Source organism: Macrobrachium nipponense, chromosome 20 (assembly GCF_015104395.2).
Source record: "Macrobrachium nipponense isolate FS-2020 chromosome 20, ASM1510439v2, whole genome shotgun sequence".
In the NCBI taxonomy this organism is placed as follows: Eukaryota; Metazoa; Arthropoda; class Malacostraca; order Decapoda; family Palaemonidae; genus Macrobrachium; species Macrobrachium nipponense.
Window position 1 is genome coordinate 56725943 of NC_061089.1, and position 17494 is coordinate 56743436.

General features: G+C 36.5%; 1 long non-coding RNA gene across 1 annotated transcript in view; it reads left to right on the top strand.

Annotated features, from left to right (window-relative positions):
- LOC135221072 (uncharacterized) overlaps positions 1 to 14584 on the top strand; it is a 339610-nt gene extending 325026 nt beyond the window's left edge. Inside the window, exon 3 of the long non-coding RNA XR_010315869.1 lies at positions 13918 to 14584. This is a non-coding gene — a long non-coding RNA (uncharacterized LOC135221072). The remainder of the gene's footprint in view (positions 1 to 13917) is intronic.
- Positions 14585 to 17494: the final 2910 nt, after the last annotated feature.

The window sequence follows — 17494 nt, forward strand, 5'->3', positions numbered from 1 at the left end:
AAATTTTCAGGCACAACATGAAATAATGTTATGTGTAGAAAAATAAGAAAAATTATTAATTTTTCACCTAACACTTTTCTAAAATTATGTAACTCTAAGTAGCCAGTTCGACACCAGAAAGACAAGACAAGACAAGAAAAAAGAACAAAATGAACGCTCCACGTAAATTCCAAAACTCTAAGGTATCCAAACAAATATTTTCAGTAATATATGAATAAAGATATGCAAAATATGAAGTTGATAATCACACTACAGAAAAAATATACTGATCTGTAATGCTAATTTTCCCAGAGTGGTATCTTCTGTCTTTTAAAGTCGCCTTGTTGTATAGAAACTTGAGCTTCCCACTCTTAACTTATAATCAGATTAAAAACTATGATTTTATTTCTTCCTTGTATCCAAAATTTGGACATAAATATGATATACATGTGTATATACATGTATATATAATGTATGTGTATATATATATATATATATATATATATATATATATATATACATACACATATATATATGAAATTGTAATAGCCACAATGCCCTCTTAACTTCTCAAATTCTTTGCTCTTTTTTGGATACACTTGTCATTATAAAGCCTTGAGCTCCAACTTCAAAGATTTATTTATTTATTTTTTTTTTTTTTGAGAAATCATGATGTCCAGCAGTGGGAAACGAACCCGCGATACCATAATCACGACGAGGTGACCTGGCCGACCTGACCATATATATATATGTGTGTATATATATATATATCTATATATATATATCGAACTACAAATGTCCTTTAATATCTAATTCGCTCTACCTCGGATTAATATATTTTCATATATGCTTAACCGAGGTCGCTGGTTCGCGCCTGCCGATCGCCAATTCTATTATCGCTTAATAAATTCCCCCTCGGTTAAGCATATATGAAAATATATTAATTCCGAGGTAGAGCGAATTAGATATTAAAGGACATTTGTAGTTCGATATATGTATATGAATCACGGTAATGTGATAGATTTTTATATATATAATACACACACACACACACACACACACACACACACACATATATATATATATATATATATATATATATATATATATATATATATGTGTGTGTGTGTGTGTGTGTGTGTGTGTGTGTGTGTGTGTGCAAATAAAGTGTGAATGAGGTGAGAACTGTACTGCGTTTTCATGTGCACCAGTGTCTCTGAAGAGGGTCAGAAGGCTTAATATTATTTTTCATGGCTTCAGATGTCGCTAAAAAGTTTCGAAGACAATAAAAACTTTTATAATTCCGGATTTTTACTGGTTCTGCTTATTGCCTCTCCAGACCTCGATTCCGACTAGTAACGAGAAATTAATGACCCTGGCGAGAAGATATTAGCCTCTCTCTGCATCTCCATTTGGCAAATTTTCAGTTTTTAAGATTCTGCCGAGTCGCTTTTTTTCACTCGTATTTCGAGTTGTTATACTATTAAAGGTAACAGCTGATAATGAGTCTTCTGCTGCCACTACTGCTAAAAGAAAACTTCAGTGTTACTATTACTACTACTACTACCACTAATGTACTATAGTAGATTCACGTCAACCGTGCGGCGCTTTTGATTGACTATTGATAAGCCAATCACTTGGCTGGAAACTCGAGAGAGTTCACACAGGCAGGATGTATGTTCCACCTCTCCTGAGGGATACGTCCATCAAAAGTATCCCTCAGGAGAGGTGGAACATACATCCTGCCTATGTGAACTCTCGAGAGTGACTGAGAGTTTTCAGCTAAGTGATTGGCTTATCAACAGGCAATCAGAAGCGTCGTAAGGGACTGGCCTAGACATCAGATGCACGGGTGATGTGAATCTATCATAGTAAAATAGTTACATAGCTATTAGCAACAAGTAAAAACTGCGTCGAAGCTACTTCGGCCCATTCGAGTTTTCTGTAGTACAGCTTATATGCTGTATGTAGCTCTCAGCCAGACGCACGATCATGGCTAAACTTTAACCTTAAATGAAGTAAAAACTACTGAGACTAGAGGACTGCAATTTTGTATGTTTGGAGGGTGGATGAGCAACATACCAATTTGCAGCCCTCTACCCTCAGTAGATTTTAAGATATGAGGGCGGACAGAAAAAGTGCGGACGGACAGACAAAGGCATCTCAACAGTTTTCTTCCACAGAAAACTGAAACTAAGACTCTTCTTTATCAAGTTTCTTCTGCCATTAATCGGTGAGGGTTTCTGCCTTCCCAAATGTCTGAGCTTCAATAAATTGTAGAAGTTATTTATTATTTTGATAAAACTAGATATAAAGAAATGTTCAAAATGGAATATTGTGTGTGTGTGTGTTTCATTTTCAAAAACTCAGGGTGGCTGTAGTGAAAGAATATATTACAATGTATGTATTTATGTATGTATGTATTTTTGTATGTATGTATGTTGTCTACAAGCAATTCTCTATGTGGGATACGACGCATAAAATGTGCCAGAGATTTAGACCGTCAGAAGAGAAAGCTGTGTGGAAATTCGCCCCCGTCCGCTTTGACCAGAAATACAGGTGTCGCTTTTGAAAAAGGGAATCCGTGAGTCATACAACTCGATCCCTTAATACCACTTCCACCTGTAAAAAGCGCCATGGGAGAGATTCTTCCTCCTTTTTCGCTCCCTCTTTTAAGGGGAAACCGGTATTTGTTGAAATTCAAACCCCAAACACTCGTTCTGTTTTTTTTTTTTTTTTCTATATATAATACCTTGGTGAATTATGTCCACTGGCTTCCTTGTAATCCTTCCCGCCTTTTGGGAGTTTGTGGGGATATACAACGGCACATGCTAAAAGGATTAGGTCAAAGGAATTGGAATCCCCCTAACAAAAGCATTCGTTCTCAAGGGCGTGAAATTCCTCTGGGAGAAAAACATCCTCTGTAGCTCTGTATCTTCTGGTTCAGGTTGTTACAATTGTTGTTATTTAGAACTAAATTTGTCTATCCACTGACAATTGACTGAGAGTCAGTTAACCAAACTGATAAGTGGAGAATATGTAAAATTTAATCATATTAAATATTAAATGTTTTAGACACTTATTAGAGGCTAGATTACTGGTTAGCAACCAGTTGCATCTGTCAAATGGAAAATGTATCCTATTATTTTTTCTATTTCTCTCAGAATCCTATCACTCTATTGCTGTGTGAGTACTTTATTATTTATGTTATCCGGATATAGACTTGTTATCTTGGACTATAGAGGAAAAGTCAAGGATATGTGAAACTTCGTAGGAAATTCTGTCTATTTTTTGGTGTTATTACCTAATACGGGGTATACGTTTCGGTCCCCACGTTAATGAGTAATTCATGCAGTTGAGGTACTCACTGGCCTAACTACGTTGGTCAAATTCTTTTGTGATGCAACACCTTTGTTGATTTAGCGTCTTTAATGACAAATGAGTCCGCCTCCATTTACTCTCCGAAAGAAGATATTAGGTGGTCTTCATGTTGGCGATATGAGGTTTTCGTTTTAACAATGGACAGAACTTTGATGTCGTGTTTCATATCGTGTCAGCTCTTGGGTTATGAAGACAGAAAACAATAATAAGACCAGTTCCATCGTTAATTCAAAATTTAACAATAACAAATATCATCAGTTAACAAATGTTAAAAAAAGAATGATGATGCGGGAAACTTTGGACGTTTTGATTTTATGACGCTAGAGCTATATACTTAAGGTGCCACAGGCCCTTCACCTTTGATAATACGACGCCAGAGTAACAAGATTAAGCAGACACTCGACGAAGCACCATTGAACAAACAAAATGATCAGAATGGTCAGCTCCATCAGCTGAAAGAATTATTGGTTGTCGATTTCCCCTTCCTTTTTATCCCTCACAGGTAACTTCTGAGGGATATCAAAGATTTGGTGGCCGAAGAGGAGGAGGAGGAGGAGGAGGAAGTTGCTTTTGGACAGATGCAACCTTAAAGGGGTAAAACGAATTTCACCAAAGTTGTGTAACTCCATTTATGTTGCATTCGTCGCAGGGGGCCGTTCGGGAAAGCTTTGATGATATGTCAAGGAAGAAGAGGAGGATGAAGATGAGAGGAAAGCAATATGCATGGGATTCCCGTACAAAAATATAATATACAACATACAACACACACACACACACACCACACACACACACACACACATATATATATATATCTATATATATATATATATATATATATATATATATGTATGTACGTATGTATGCACGTATGTATGTATGTATGTATGTATGTATGTATGTATGTTATAGGCCATCTATGCATGCGTGACCTTTCTATATATATATATTATATATTCATATATACACATATAGCATTTATTTATACTCACACACACACACACACATATATGTATATATATATATATATATATATATATATATATATATATGATCTGTGTGTATATACATGTGGTTATAGTCGCTTTCACACGTGATTCGTTTATCACATATCACCAAGGGTGAAAAAATCGAGAGTGACTTTAGGGGCTTGGAAATAAAGTCGAAACCTGAGGTGATGCGTCATATATATATATATATATATATATATATATATATATATATATATATATATATATATATATATATATATATATCATCATCATCATCATCATCATCATCCGTTCCAAGTCCACTGCAGGACAAAAGCCTCAGACATGTCCTTCCACTCCCTTCTGTTTAATGTCTTTCTATGCCACTCCATAACCGCAAATTTTCTTAGCTCGTCAATCTATCGTCTTCTCTTCCTTTCCCTGCTTCGTTTGCAATCTCTAGGACCCATTCTGTTATTCTTTTCGTCCATCTATTATCTGACATTCTCAATATACGCCCAAGCCCATTTTCTTACTTGTTAGAATATCTTCTACTTAAGTTTTCTCTCGTATCCATGTTGCTCTTTTTCTGTTTCTTAGTGTTATTCCCATCATTATTCTTTGCACATAGCTCCTTGACTTGTAACTAGTTTATTTTCTAAGGGTTCAGTAAGGCTCCAAGTTTCTGATGCATAGATGCATAAGTTGATACTGCTTAGAACCATCTGATGAAATCCTTTTTTTTAGAGAAAGTGGCATTTTACTTTTCATAATCTCATTTTGTTTACCAAAATCTCTCCATACCATGCTTATCCTTCTTTTAATTTCGGTCTCATGTCCTGGGGAAACAATTACTGTCTCTCCTAAATACGTATACTCATTAACAATCTCTAGAGGTTCGTCCATAACCTTTATTTATTGTCTGCATTTTCAGTGAACATTAACGTAGTTTTACTCTTATTCATTCAAATCTTCTATCATCTTTTGTAATTCCTCCCCTGATTCACAGAGAAGAGCAATGTCATCTGCAAATCTCAAGTTGTTAAGGTATTCCCCATTAATGTTAATTCCTACATTTTCCCAGTCTAAATTCTTATAAACTCTTCTAGGCACGCTGTGAATAATTTAGGAGAGATGGGGTCTCCTTGTCTAACTCCTTTTTCAATTGGAAATTTCTCTTATTCGTTGGCAGTGAATGGAATCAGAAGAAGCAAATGAAGATATGAAGAAAACCGGTGCTCCAAGCACCTCGTCTTTGTTTCCGATACTCCACAAACCCAATTTTGCCCGGTCATAAAAATTAAGGGAACGCAGTTCTTGTGATATTTACTATGTTGAAAAAATTCTTGAAACTCTTCATGAACTCGTTTCGTGAAACCACCAAGCAGAGATCACAAATGAAGTCGCCACTTACGGAAATTATTAGAATTCACTATGTTAAAGTATGAAAAAGTAAAACGGTATTCTGATGAGGAGTTGGGAATTCTTGAAAAACAAAGGACTATGTAACTTTATACGACTATAATTAATGAAGAATAAAATTAAACAGACTGCCCAAATAGTTAGGATGCGGTTGATGAAAAAGGCCTTCATATATATATATATATATATATATATATATATATATATATATATATATATAAATGGCTAACAGGAGGTTGGAGGATGTAATATATCTGAACAGACAACCGATAAGGGGTAATAATAGATGCGTTGACAGCTGACGTCAAATACAGAGAAAGCCATTTTCAAACATTGGGGAGGAGTGTAAAGAGGAAACGGAAATGAATTTACGAATGGAGAGGGAGGGAGTCTGTACTTACCAACCCCTCCCCTCTTCAAAAAAAAAAAAAAAAAAAAGAAAAAAAAAGGAATAAAAGTTAAAATAGCCTTTGGCGTTTCTACGGAAGGCGCTCAACGCGCGCGAGTCCACGCGCGAAATGCATTATGAAGAATCGAATGTTATCCCTTCGAGTGGCTGTGTCTTGGGGTGAGAAGAGGTGAGGAACGAGTGAGAAGCGGAGAGGAGTGGCCAAAGAGAATGGAGGAAAAACCACTTTGCCGTGTTGGAGAGTTGGGACCAGAATGAGATTAAAGTGATTCTAGGACGGCCAATGAATAATGGATCACCTGGTGTTTTACCTTCCCTTATCTCTCTCTCTCTCTCTCTCTCTCTCTCTCTCTCTCTCTCTCTCTCTCTCTCTCTCTCTTCCTACATTCGTTGCTTGAAACTAAAAAGTAAGAATTCCTAAGCCAAATGGGTAACATTTTCGGTACTGTTTTCAGCTGCCACATACTATGAAAGTTCTATGCAAGAAGGAATTACGTCGTACTATGTTTTCAGTGTTAACTTTTATTTTTGCGATATTTTAATGTTAGCGTCTGTTGCTTTCTTAGCGTGAAGAAAAGCTCGTCACAAAACACCTATCATTAACATTAACATTACCTAAATTCAAGTCAAATATAACGTTTTCCTGAGGTTAAAGTTTATCAGACTTGTTTTGAAGAAGTCTGTCACAAAATAGGAGACTGAATGGTTGATCACCAAGTCTTAGAATTTCAAGGAGAAATCTTCTGACTTCTCTTGGTCACTCCGGTAATGTGTATATATTCACGTGCCTGGGATGATGCTCGTCAAGTAAGGCTCATCATAATGGGGTAGATGGAGTTTGCTGATAATGATGGGGAGTATTTATAATATATACTATATGTATATAGATATATATATATATATATATATATATATATATATATATATATATATATATATATATATATATATATATATATATATATATACATATACATATATACATAAGGGCCGGAGCTCATAGAAGATATATCATGCAGGAAGCAGTATATATATTTTTATATATATATATATTATATATATATATATATATATATAATGTATGTATATATATATATATATATATATATATATATATATATATATATATATATATATATGTGGGTTAAGCTTTGATGTATTTAATGGTAACCTGGACTGTGTCGACATCTCAAAATCCTTTTGTTATTTAGAAAAATTTAATCAAAACCTATGCTCTGATGATATCAATATTTGTAAAGGTATTGTGTATGGTGCTATATGTAAGCCTTCTCCCCCTAATGTACACGTGAGATTTCTCCAGGCTTTTAAGAAAATTAAAGAAGACAATACAGTGAAAGTGACTAAAGCAGAGAAATCTAATGCAGTGGTAATAATGAATAAAAGTGAATATAAAAGTAAAATAATTGCATTTCTAAATGATACTGATACTTATACGAAACTGAGGTCTGACCCTACACAGACAGTGAACTCCCATTTTAATAAACAAATTAAATCCATTTTGAAGGGCTTGGACCATTTAATTAAACAGTTTTCAGTAATATTAATGTCAAGAGTTTAATAATAAAAAAATCTCCTAAAGAGCTTCCAGGCTGCATATATGAAATTCCTTGCAAAAAGTGTGATAAAGTCTATTACGGACAAACCGGTAAATCTCTTTCACAACGTCTCAAGCAGCATCAGTATTCTGTGAGAACTGGGCAAATATCGAATGCATTATTCGTACATATGAGAGATTTAGACCATCCTATTAACTCGAGTCAAGCAAGAGCCTTAATCCCATGTAATGACACAGTTAAAAAGGAATATCATTGAATCTTGTTTCATCAAGTGAAATAATAGAAATGTTCTAAATTTAAGTCTTGGTTTATTTAAACTTGATGCTTTCACAATGAAAAAAGTTGTAGATAAATATAAGCAGCAAAATTAATATATTCAGTTTTTACATGTTTTGGACTGTAAAGAAACTTTGTAATTTCGGTTAGGGTCAATCTGTTTAGGTTTGTGACCGTGTGATATCCGATAATCCTGGATTATCTCTTTTACTTTTCACCCTTTTGACAATTAACCATCTGGTATTCTTGATCTTGTGTTGTACCTGAGACCTTTCTCTCCAATTGTACCTCATTAACTCCTTGACAATGTCTGAGCAAAGACGAAAGCGCTTTTGGATTTCTGACTATCATTATTTTCCTGTGGAATTCGCTTATATATATATATATATATATTATATATATATATATATATATATATATATATATATATATATATATATATATATATATATATATATATGATCGTTTTGTGCGCACAGTTGCATGGGCTTCACGTTTTTCCTATGTACATAAAGTGTAATCTTCAGACAATTGTTTCAGTAGTAACTGCTTTCTGAAGGATGAATATTTTAGGAAGAAATCTTTAGACTTCTTTTCCTACGGGATTGTAGCTAGAAGTGTAATCATGGAGTTGGACAGGAACAGACGAAGGAAACCCAATCTCAAGAAAATTTACGATGAAGGAAGTGTTTAAACTATTCAGTAATGTAAAAAGATTATCACCTACTTTTCGGATTGATATCAGATTTATAGAAGGTCGTTTTTGGTCCTTCATCTCTGATGACTGAAGGTGAAACTTCGCTGAACTACTGCAGACCAGAACTTGAATTGTTACATCCCGAGGTGTGATTGGAGCAAATTCACGTTTTTATGGCCGCTGATGAAGCAACGCCGCAGAAATGTCAATGATCATGCCACCGCCATTAAGTAAATTTCAATATTTTGTGGCGTAAGTGTTAAAAAATAGACAATTGTGCCAACAGTCCTTTTCCTCTCCTTTTGGAAATAGTTTCATCTGGGTTACATTTGAATCGTCATCATTAAAAGTCCATTTTTATTCTTCCTGTTATCACAGAAGCGAAACGTCACTTCAAGTGAGTAATTAGGGAAACGGTAATAGTTTCGAATCGCTGTAAAAGACAGTTGTTTTCGGTATCAGCGATCGGCGGCCCGGGGCATCATGCGTCAAATTACTGTCTTTAGCGATACTTGATCTAGACCCCACTCGTGCTTGCTCTCTCTCTCTCTCTCCTCTCTCTCTCTCTCTCTCTCGCGAATGTCCATCGACCTCTTTAAATTTCCAAACTATCCGTGGGTTTTTGTATTTATACAATTTTTCCTACCCCAATTACAGCGAGTTTTTCAATGGCGTTACTGTAATGATAGTGGGTTCATGCTGCTGCCTAACATTGAATTCTTTATCCATTGGTGATCCAGTGGTTATGTCCTAACTTGCTTACTCTCGCATACTATATTATTATATAATACATTTTTATATAGGGATATATATATATATATATATATATATATATATATATATATATATATATACATATATGAGTGCTGTAGATAAAGGTTCCCTTGGATATGAAAAAATGTTTCTTGGGTTCCTTGAAGGTATAAAGGCTGGGAATCACTACCAGAGTAGTTTATATACATACATATATATATATATATATATATATATATTATATATAATACACATATATATATATAAATGTATATATATATATATATTTATATATATATACATACATACATAGTACATATAAATCATATAATATCTACCACTGCTATTCGAGCTGTGTTTATTCAGATCAGAGTCTTTTGCAATACATATTTATTTCAAGACTTCTTGCGGAACCCTTGATAATGCATAAGGAACCCCAAGGTTCCCCGGAACCCTGGTTGGCACTCGCTGGTGCTAGAGGGCTGCAAATTGGTATGTTGTCCATCCACGCTCCAATGATCTAGCATACCAAATTGCAGCCCTCTAGCCTGAGTAGTTTTTTTTTTAATTTAAGGTTAAAGTTAGTCATGATCATGCGTTTGGCACTGCTATAGGTGCCAACAACACAGGGTACCACCGGGCAGTGGATGAAAGTTTCATACAGCATTCTACGCTGTCAAGAAAACTCGATTGCGCTGAAGAAACTTCGGCGCATTTTTTTACTTGTTATAATTGTATTTACTTTTGATAAGGGTGACCAATAGCTGTTTATAATGAATTGTAACTAATTGGGATCAGTCGTCAACCCTTCCTTCAAGGGTTCTGTTACGTAGCTAATCTTAGCACCAGCACTCTATTTATGTCCTCTTTGCTATCTAAATTGCCTCATTCTCTTGTCTTGGCCTTTTTGGTGGTTAGGACCAAGGTTGTCAAACGTTAGTTTATGCAGTAGATGTACCAAGGCTTCTCCATCTATGAATCTGAAGTAATATTTCCATTTACTTATGTACCATACGTAGAGTATACTATAGACCCTTGTTTGGTTATGTACGCATTTTGTAATAAATAGTTATTTGTTGTCCCTTTATTTAGGTACACATTAACTTATTTAACTGTGTTGATTGGTATTTCATTTAGTAGCCCAGAAGTCTTACAGATATTGGAAACATAATATTTGGTTGACTTAATCAAGTATGAAGGTAAAAGATTTTGTATTATATTAATGGTATCAAGTCTGAGATTTGGAATACTATATCATTAAAGTAAGATTTTTCTTTTTTACATTATTAAGTAAATGTTGTGGATAAGTGTTATGCATAACGTGCTATTCATTTCCTTGTCTGGTTCTATGGTTGGTTTGTATGGTGTTTTTACGTAGCATGGAACCAGTGGTTATTCAGCAACGGGACCAACTGCTTTAAGTAACTTCCGAACCACGTCGAGAGTGAACTTCTATCACCAGAAATACACATCTCTCACACCTCAATGGAATGCCGGTGAATCGAACTCGCTTCTATGGCTTACCGTTTTACCTTCGTTTAAACATGCAGTATATTTCGAGGGGAAACTCAAACGCTGGTTCGTAATAGCTGTAAATCTTCTCCCTCTAGGATACTTGAGAGCTTTAATCCATCCTCTCTCTCTCTCTCTCTCTCTCTCTCTCTCTCTCTCTCTTGTGTACTACACGATGCTACACCCTCTTTTCCCATTAACACATTTACCAGTTAAAGCGCTCCATCACAATGACACCAAGACATCTTGGAAGCACCTTCGACCTTCCACTCAATATCCGGAGAAGGGAGAGATAAACGCCCCTGTGTTGTGTGCTTAGTTAGGGGAGGATGAGATTCTCTCTCTCTCTCTCTCTCTCTCTCTCTCTGTGAAACCTTGTTACGTATCTTTTCCCACATTTTACGTATTCTGATGATTTTAAATCACAAATTTTATCATATACATGTCCGAGCCCCCTAATATTTAATGCATGTCATTTATCGTGTAATGGTTATGTCTTTTTTTTTCTTCATTTTTTGTGACGAAGGGAACTTAGCCGTGCAAATTTAACCTCCTTTAAAGAAAATTAGCAGTATAGCGATGTGCTATGAGGCAATTTATACTGTTCTTGGATACGTATATAATGGTAATAAAAGAAGGTAACATTTAAGGTGATTAACTAAAGGAGGGAATAAGAGACGAAGGGAAGAGATGGCTAAGATGGCAGCGTCCAAAGTAAAATGTGGACTTGGTTAGTTTGCCATTCGAGTTGGGATGATATGAATGATACGAGTGAGAGGTCGCGTGAACCAGTTTTTAGTTTTATGTCTTTATGCACATTCCTACATGTTCACATTCAAGAATTAGGACTTTCCCAGTCCTGGGAATTATTGTCGTGATGTGTTGATGATGATGAACCTGTTAGACAAAAAAAGTCTTACTGAATAATAGGTGTTTAAGAACATTGGCAATTAGAGGTTTTGTGTTTTTCAAGACTTGGTTGATGATGAACTTGTTAAGGATATTTCAGAGATTGATTTTTGTATTATAGGCGGATATGCATCATGAGGATTTCGCCATACCTGTTAAAAGCTGAACATTTTATAACCAGATCTCGCAAAAAAGATAACAGGAAAATCATTCAAGGTTGAAGAAGCACGAGTACAGTGTAGGTCAGCACCATTGCTACATTTTTATGCAATTTTGTTTTCATAATTATGGCCACATTTATACATTAAATTACCATTTAAATCGTAAAATTAATTCTAGAAAAAGATAATGATTGCAACGAAAGCGCAGCAACTGCAGCTATTCCATTTCAAACAAAATATGATGAAGGCAATAACACTCCATGACTCCAGGTCATTCCAATTTTGTTGAAGTATTAACCGTCTCCTTCGATTTCCCAGTGAGGAGAACGAGACGGGCGTGGCAGATTGCAAGGCAGTTGATTGTTTTATTGGTCGGCGTAGATTGGTGCTGGGTAGGTGTTTGTTAAGGGACTTCTGGATACAAATCTTCCCTTCACAAGTAGATCACTTAGGGGATTTGGGGAATAGGGAGGAAGTCATAAATTAAACATGTATAATGTTCTCTATCGAAATTAATTAACTGATACTTTCACACTACACACATTTAAAGTTTGCATTTCAGTATAGATGTCTATATTGATTTAATCTTGTGTACGTGTATGAATTACATGTTACATAATTAGTATTAGTTGTAGAATAGATGTGACATATAAGGCATGGTACATGCACTTATTTCCCGCAGGGGGTAGTTCCATCAGAATACCTCGTGCGGTGCACTGTAGGAATTACTTGAGGTTCTTTGCACGTACCTTCGGCCCCCAGTTGCAACCCCTTTCGTTTCTTTTAATGTACCTCCTTTCATATTCTCTTTCTTCCATCTTACTTTCCAACCACTCCTAACAGTTGATTCATAGTGCAACTGCTTTGAGGTTTTCCTCCTGTTACACCTTTCAAGCCTTTCACCGTACATTTCCGTTATAGCGCTGAATGACCTCATACGTCCCAGTGCTTAGCCTTTGGCCTAAATTCTATATATTCAATTCAACATGGACTAATTGTTATAGTTTTACTCTAATTATTATTGTTTTATCTTAACTGCAAATAAACAAAAACGATTTTCTGCTTCCAGTTGAACAAGGTGCGATGCCAGGACTTATTCTTTTCGTTCACCAAAATTTCTCACATTACAAAAGTCAGTTATGGAGGAGTTCAAAATTCAGCTGTGAAGTGGGAGTGTTCTAGAATCAGGAAAAGGAATCCTTAAATGCATTCTGTAATGATTAGCACTACGCCTCCATTTGGAAATTCAGCGTTGTTTCGCTTTCGGAATGATCCATGGCTTGTGTTCCATTGTGGCTACATTTCGTGTAAAGTACTGTATTGTCTCACTTTCTCTGTTGGCGAAACTAGGACACTCACAGAGAGAGAGAGAGAGAGAGAGAGAGAGAGAGAGAGAGAGAGAGAGAAACTTACCATTAATCATTTTTTCATAAGAGGAAAGAAACGAAAAGCAACTGTTAATATATTAACCGTGACATTTCTTTTTCATTAATCTCAAGTTTCCTCAATTTTCCCTTTATATCACCATAAGGCGCCGCTTAATTTTATAGAACATTTTCTGCTTTTTTTTTTTTTTTTTTTTTTTTTTTTTTTTTTTTAGTGATGGGAAAGAAAATTTGTTTGCCGAAATGAATCAGATTCATAATTTGTCTCGAGATCAGATTATACTTTGGCTGAAATTCGGGGACAGTAATTATTAGCATTCCAATTATTACTATTACACCGGATATTTTAACGTTGTGTTAGGTAGTTTTATTGTTTTAGTTATCGGTAATATACTATTACTGTGTTTTTTTGTATTATCGGTACTATTGTTGTTAATATTGATACAATAGCAATTATTATCGTTCTCTTTGTTTTTGCTTTTTTACAGGAGAGAATAAACAGCATTTCAAAGAATAAACAGCATTTCAAAGGAATTTGCTGTCTGTTGAGAAGTGAGTTACATAAGCAATGGCACTTGGGCGCCTCCGTCCATTCAGCGGGCAGGGCAGTGGAAAAAGGGAGTCACAGTGGTGGACAGCAAGATAAAAGACTCGGCAAATAAAAGGATGAAGCACAAGGATCTAAAAGTGGAACTGGGTGAAAACCCCACAGTTCCGCCAAGAAGTAATAGACAGAGAAGTTGGACAGCAAGACGGAAGAAAGCGAGCGGGAACGGACGTAAAAGAAAAGGGCTAAATAGTCGATGGGGATAGGGGGGCCCAAGGGACGATGCAAACACCCATCAGTGATGCCGACGGTGCACTACGGGCGGTGCACTGAAGGCTTCCTGCCCCCCTCCCCCTTCCTGGAGACAAGCAATAATAAGAAACGATGGACCCGGAGGACATTCGATATTGTACGTGTCTTCGTCCCGTCAAAGTTCCGAAGAGATCTCTTCCACCCATCTGACCTAAACTTGTTGCCATATTTCTTCGTTATGGCCTTATTCTCCCAAGATCTGAACGGCTGGATAGTAAAAAATCGGGGATGTGTGAGGCGCCATCAAAGGAGTGAATGATTGGCCAGCCATATCAGGAATCACCGACTATCCGTTATGGACTTTTCCTTTCGCCGTTGATAGTAGAGAGAGGGGCCGCTTTTAAAGTTGATGATAGTCCATCAAGAGGAAGAAATGGCATTATTCCATCATCTTTATATACTATCGGAAGATTCTCCCCCCTACCCCTACCCCTCAACCCCTCCCCCTCGCAACAGCAGCAGCAACAGCGGCATTCCTTACCCAGGCGGACCGCCGGAATGTTAACCCGCCTTCTTCTTCTATCGGCAATGCCTCCTTTCAGTTAAATGAAAAATAAACATTCGAACACACCCCGCTGCACCAACTCACCCCCCTCCCCTTTCTCTTCGCCTAAACCCCTCCCCTCGCAAACACTCCCTCTTCCAAAATTCTTCATTAGTGTAAAAGTTCCGCAGATGTCATTGATTTAGGACTGTGGTTTGTGCGTGAGACGACATAAAATGTCGATCAGAAAAATGGAGATTTGAGAAGGAGGCTCTTGGGGAGGGGTGACGGGGAGAGGGAGAGGGGGGAGGGGCGAAAGGGAAGGCGAATAAGGAGGGAGAACACTAATATTAGCAAGATGTTGGATATACGATACCATTAGAGAAGGCTGGTAGGCTACAACATATAAGCCTGGGCCTGTTGTTGAAGAGGGCTTTTGGAAGTGGGAGGAGGGAGGGATGGGGAGAGGGAGGGCGTCAGATCCTAGGGAGTGATTGGTAAAGAGGAGGGAGTTGTTTTGCAGGGGGCGGCGGCGGTGGTGGTGGTGGTAAGAAGGGAAAGGAAGGCCTATGTATACCAAAGAAGCCAAGATCTATAAAAGAAGGCCTTCCGCGGAGTCAATATTTACACGGGGGGAGAAGAAGAAGAAGAAGAAAAAAAAAAGTCTTCGGAAACTATGGGCAACGCTCTGGGCTAAAATGAGATTGGAGGAGGACTTGGAGCCTCTGCTAGAAAGTGCTCCTAGAAAGTGGTCCTTGAAAGGGATCCTTGAAAGTGATCCTAGAAATGCTCCTTGAAAATGGTCCTAGAAAGTAGTCGTTTAAAGTGGTGCTAGAAAGTGGTCCTAAGAAGTGTTCCTAGAAAGGAAGAAAATGACGGCGAATAGCATCCCGGTCACAAGATGATCTACGACATGAAAGGGAGAAACTGGAATAATAAAAGGAAGCTTTAGGAGACGGAGGGGAAAATATTAGCAACTTGAGGGGAAATTTTAAAATGAAGTATATATTTATTATAAAAGGGGACAGAGGGGAATGTAAGATCATTGAATTAAGAACAATAATCATGGATAAAATTTTGTTAGATTAAGATAAAAGGAGAGGAATATGGGATAAAAAAAAAATTGTGATTACTGTATTCAGATAATTGGAAATTCATGATAGGAAACGGAAAAAATTTAATACATCACAACATAAGGTCAACCAAAGATGTATTTCACGGTACTGAAAATAAAACTTTCCAAGATAAAGATCTTCCTGAAACTTTGACTGTTTAGAAGACGAGAAGGCTTAACCTCTGCATCTTTCGAAGAGAGAGAGAGAGAGAAGAAGAAGAGAGAGAGAAGAGAGACAGAGAGAGAGAGAGAGAGAGAGAGAGAGAGAGAGAGAGAGAGAAAATATCTTTTTGAATATGTTAAGAATTATTTCACTCCTAGTGGGTTGAGGACGACCCGTTTGAGGTTATTTCCTCCACATGTTAACTACGAACCACAACAGAAAACTGACCGCCTGGTACATATTTCACATATTGGAACTTTAGGGAATACTCTCAGGTAGCTTACTATTCATTTGGTTAGGAGATCGAACGCTAATTCCTCAGTTGTGAGCTGAGGGCGCTATGACATTTGTTAAGGTGCCACGGATGAATAAGAATCATCAGTTGAAAAATCTCATTCGTCATCTGCGTTATTTTCGTGTGCTTGTGCGATTTCTTTGTCGTTAGAACTAAAAGTATTAAGATTTTTCTTCATAACTAAGTCATGAATGAACAATCATTCTGAATATTATATATATATAATTATATATTATTATATATATATATATATAGATACATACATATATATATATATATATATATATATATATATATATATATTGTAGCTTGGGAACAGATAAAAAATGCTGTAATTGGTAGAGAAAATGAAAACCAGAACTTAACGACAGTAAAGGATGGTTAAATAATGATGTTGAATTTATTATTCACTATTCATAGTTCAATAATAATATTGAATATTTTATTCACTATTCCTTACTCGTTGAGAGAGAGAGAGAGAGAGAGAGAGAGAGAGAGAGAGAGAGAGAGAGAGAGAGAGAGAGAGATATATACGCGGATAAAGAATAACTAAATGCCACTTCTACAGAAATTCCTCGCCAAACCTTCTAGGCAAATGTGTAATGTTCAATGTGTAAATTATTGAGTAAATAATGTACTTAGAAAATTTGTCTTATTTCTTTGGGGTAAAACGTAGACAAGCAAGCGAACGAGAAATTGCCATTTAAAACAAAGTAGAGAGAACTGGATTTATTGCTACGGCCTGCATGCAGGATTGTCGAATAATGAGATTGCAACGGACATGGGTCTTCCAGCACGCCATTCTCGCATTTACCAGGGTTAGGTTTTGCAGCTGTCAATACTTGTCTAACTCTACGGGATTTGCTATCCGATTTCCACCTCGTCCCACTCTAATGTTCTTGCTAATGTCTGGGGGACTCGTCGATAACTTTGTGTGTGTGCGTGCGTGCGTGCGATTATTGTGTGCTTTTTTGCTGAGTGTGCGAGTTCATGTCAAAATACACCCATTTTTTTTTCTTCCTTTTGGCTCTTTTTTGTCTGTCGTTTTATATCTTTGATCAAAAGTATTAACGTCAGGGAAATACATCAGGATTTATTTCTTACTGTATTATGTGGAATTTTTCAAGCTTGCGGGTCAGGTAATTTACAC